This window comes from Sitophilus oryzae, unplaced genomic scaffold, assembly GCF_002938485.1.
Source record: "Sitophilus oryzae breed Bouriz unplaced genomic scaffold, Soryzae_2.0 scaffold_1373_pilon_pilon, whole genome shotgun sequence".
NCBI lineage: Eukaryota > Metazoa > Arthropoda > Insecta > Coleoptera > Curculionidae > Sitophilus > Sitophilus oryzae.
In genome coordinates, this window is record NW_022146030.1 from 856,210 (window position 1) to 861,072 (window position 4,863).

The following is a 4,863-nucleotide window of genomic DNA, read 5'->3' on the forward strand; positions in this document are numbered from 1 at the left end:
GTTCGAGAAGAATCGAGACCCACTAGAATGGACTAGTACATACGAGAACATTCGAAAACCTTCTCTATGAGCCTAACGATCTATGGACTATTCTAGATTTCTTTTGCTGTAGGTATAAAAGCCGGCGGCAGTGGCCTAGAGAGGGCAGTTATAAATATACAGTTGACGCGCTAAAATTCAAAATAAATTCTTAGTTATAAATCGTTTGTAAATAGTTCTATAAGTCTTTTATCGTTATTGTTTTTGTTAATTAGTGTTAAATAAATAGTGTTTAAATAAATTGTGACTTTCTATCCACACGGAACCGACGAAAAACGTAACAGTATTTATATTTTTTTCCGTTATTTGTTTAATTGTAAACATATGATCGTGTATACTACGGCCTTTTCTTACGAGGAAGAACTGTTGTCAGAGGAGGATAAAAAATACCCTGTCCCCTCTACCACAGGGGTATGATGGGTTATAGACTGTGTGAAGACTCAAGGAAGGGGAGCACAATAGATCTTTAAGGTCGCAGTGATTGGTCGCCCCCTCTCTTACTCATTCTACATTCTACATACTACGGCCTTTCCTAAATCCACTCTGCGATTCCTCGGTTGTCAATTTCGTCGCCTTTCACACAAAGTGTCGTAACTTGGTCGTAACTAACATTTTAAAAATTTTGCAGTAGAGCGAAAAAACGTCTTTTAGTGTGATCTAAAGATTAACTTTTGTTAGATATGCCATTTATTTTGTCTCCTACAGTATTGGACCTTTCCCTGTTACAGTTACGACACGTAGGGACCGTTAGATCACACCCAAAGACGTTTTTTTTTGTTCTACTGACTTTTTTTTAAATGTCAGTTACGACAGTTTGTGTGGAAGGCGATGCCGACGATTTGATTTATGAGTTTTGCTTCCAGTATTCTCTCATACACTTTAGAGGCAATGCTAAGAAATGTGATTCCTCGATAGTTATTACAATCTCTTTTATCACACTTTTTAAAAGTTGGTACGATGACCTCTATTTCCAGTCATTTGGGATTTTTCCTTAGTTCCACGCTAAATTACAAATCTTTGCTAATATTACTTCTCCCTTTTCTCCCATGTTTTTCAACATTTCAGCGGTGATGTCGTCATGTCCCGCCGCCTTTCCCTTTTTGAATTTCTTTATGGTTCCATGGGCCGTTCTCTAACTCTATCATATTTTCCTCTTGAGAGGAGAACTTACTTTCTACAAGAAAATTTTCCTGACTACTCTGTCCTTCAAAAAGATCCTCAAAATATTGTCCTCAATCAATTAATGTTTTCATCATTAATTTTCCATTCTTATCGTTTATTTGTTTTATCAATGGGTCTTGTATTGCATCGAAAATTTTTAAAGACTTTGTAAAATAACTTTTTATTTGCGTGGAAACCGTGTTCAATTTTACGACCAAATACTTCCAATGACTTTTTCTTTGATAACCTTACAAGTCGCTTGTCTCTTTCTCTATGTTTCTTATATACTTCATATCTATCCATGTTTCTGCCATATAAATAGTTTTTCCATGTCGCTTTTAGTCGTTTAGTTTAATTTCATGTTCGATGTTCTCATTCCATCAAGCGGTTGGTCTTTTTCTTTTATTAATTTTCGTTATGCCACAGATTTCTTTTCCTGCTTTTAATAGTATAAGTTTAAAATTTTCCCACGTTATTTCTAGATTTTTTTCATCATTGACTGGTTGAGTTTCAATGACTAAAACCCGTTTTAATTATCTGGTGATCTGCGCGCGTCCAGTACAAAAGTGTTTTAGTGTTTTATTTTGTTGTTGTAACACCAAATGTTCCAACTCCCAATTGTAATAAAACTATTATCTAAAAAGCTATATTGTCCCTTGCGTACGGCAGATTTTCCTCAGTTGAGAAGTCATGGATTCTTTATATTTCACTGAAGAAAACCAAATATTAAACCTAAAAATATTGGGCACCAAACAAGATACCAAAAAAAACAGTCGTAGTTAAAAATAAATGACTATATTAAATCAGGATGATTCCTAAATATTGTAATTAACATTGTAAAATTTTTGTTACTAACATTTGCGTTATGTTATATATTTTAAAGAGGCTACACTTTTTAATAAATTTTATATTGTATTTTAAGCATTCACACATGTTCCTCCGCATTCGATTGCACAAAATATCAAAAATAACGATCCCTCAATATATATTCCATGATGCTGCACTTTTAAACAGTGGCTTTTTTTCAACATGTGCGCTTCCACAGCTTACAAAGCGCACTGAGGTGAACGATGACAATGACATCCACCTTCCACTCTACTGCCGATTCGAATAAAATAATTCGCCAGCCACGTGGCATCCACAATGAACATTTGGCAGTCTATTATGCTCTCCCTTCCTGCCTTCTATCGCCCATTTAGTCGATTAAATAGTCGTTCTAAGACAAGTACTATACTTTTCAGATTCGTTCCAAAAATGTATCTAATATTTAATGTCAAGGATTTTTTTATGTCAAAAATTATTAAAATGATTAATGTTTAAATTATGTTATGTTATTAATTATGTTAAAACATTAATTATGTATAATTATGCCCACTTGCACCGTTTGTATAAACTTTGTTTAAAGGCTAAAACAGTGATTAACTATAATAAAATATGTACAGTACGTCTGCTGGATCTGTGTCTATGAAAGAAATGCGGACAAAAACATTTAAATAAACAGCAATATATTTTATACATCGACCTGACGAGTACGTCACCGCAAATCGCTCCGCCCACTCATTTTATTGGCTACTTGCAAATTTGTCAAATTTTTATTGATGGAACGCGTCGTCTAATTTTTTACAATAAACATCGAGATAATATCGTTTCCCCTCTCACGGATACCCCGTAGCTACAGAACGGACAGACGTACTGTATAGTTAATCACTGTTTAGCGTTTAAACAAAGTTTATACTGTTACGTTTTTCGTCGGTTCCGTGTGGATAGAAAGTCACAATTTATTTAAACACTATTTATTTAACACTAATTAACAAAAACAATAACGATAAAAGACTTATAGAACTATTTACAAACGATTTATAACTAAGAATTTATTTTTGAATTTTAGCGCGTCAACTGCACTGGTATATTTATAACTGCCCCTGTAGGCCACAGCCGCCGGCTTTTATACCAACAGGTAAAGAACTCTAGAATGTCCATAGATCGTTAGGTGCATAGAGAAGGTTTCGATTGTTCTCGTATGTACTACTCCATTCCAGTAGAACTCGATACTTCTCGAATCTTCGAATGAATCATTACGGTGTCTATGCGATGTTAAGGTCATCCGAGGGCGGGCCATATTGTTAGGTTAAGTCGAGTCCACACCGGTCCGCAACACTGCCCCCTTCTTAGGTACATGCTCGTCCCGAGATGTACACGGTGAATGAAGGTATTTGCAAAGCTGGCCCCTGGTACATTGCGAAGTCTGGAAGAAATAGCAGTCTACAGTTTTCTCTCCCGATCTCAGCTTTGGGTTGTAGCAGCAAACAAGGATCTCGATTCCCGTAAATCTGAACAAGACTTCAATCATGTTCCGGATTGTACGCCAACTCAAACCATCGAGTCCACACGCCAGCTTCGGTATGGCTAATCGTGTAATGATGTTGTTTAGCAAGGCTTCTCTGAGTTCAATCAGGGTGTTCCATAGATTGAGATAAGTCGGCTTACTCGGCGACCATTCCTTAGTGACTAGGTAGAAGATGTGTCTTGCTTGACCATGTGCATTGTCGGTTAGCCTCAAGACGCTTCCAACCTCTGGATCCTGTCGGCGTAGTTCTCTGACACGCCCAAACTTCTCATTGAACGTCGCAGCGATTCCTCTGGACATCCGCAAACCTCGGGCCACACAATGAGCGAGCGAATAATCAGGAGGCACGGAAAAGAGGTCTCGTTGATCTTCTTTGGTTACACCATAGCGAGCCTTCTCACTGCTGTTGTATCGGGCCATGAAATCGTCAAAGGACATCTCCGAATCAGGGGGATCAAAGCTGCAGGTTCTCACGGTCCCAGCACGATCTTCTATTTCGCCTTGGTAGGGGCTCAAACGGTTGAAATGGACTACCCTCGGTTTTCCTTTTGGCAATTTTCTGATACGGTATACGACGTCATTAATTCTATCCATGACTTCGTATGGCCCTTCCCACGAGGATTGTAGCTTCGGAGATAACCCACGACGTCTCTGCGGGTTATATAGCCACACCAACTTCCCTGGTTGGTATCCTCCATGCTCAGCTTGAATGTCGTAGTGTTCCTTCATTCGGTCACTAGCACTTTGAATATTTAGGCGGACTCTCTGATGAATGTCGTCCATCCTTTGACGTAGTGTGTGGACATAATCTTCTCCGGCGACTTCTTCTCCCGGTCGGCAACCAAATTTCAGATCACAGGGTAGGCGCACTTCCCGTCCCATAACGATGCTGGCTGGAGTTTGCCCTGTAGATTCTTGGACGGATGAACGGTAGGCCAACAGGAACAGGTGAAGAAATTTGTCCCAGTCTCTTTGGTGGTCAGAGACTACTTTGGCCAGATAACGGTTGATAGTTCTGTTCATGCGTTCAACCATCCCATCGGATTGTGGATGTAGAGCAGTCGTCCTGGTCTTGCGGATGTTCAGGACTTCACAGACGCCTTGGAACAGATTGGACTCAAAGTTTCTTCCCTGATCTGAATGAAGCTCCATGGGAACACCAAACCTGCAGATCCATTCTTTAACAAGGGCATCAGCAATCGTGGACGCTTCTTGATTTGGCAACGCGTAGGCCTCGACCCATTTGCTGAAGTAATCCATTACTACCACAATGTATTTGTTGCCATCGTTCGTCTCCGGGAAAGGACCAGCCACGT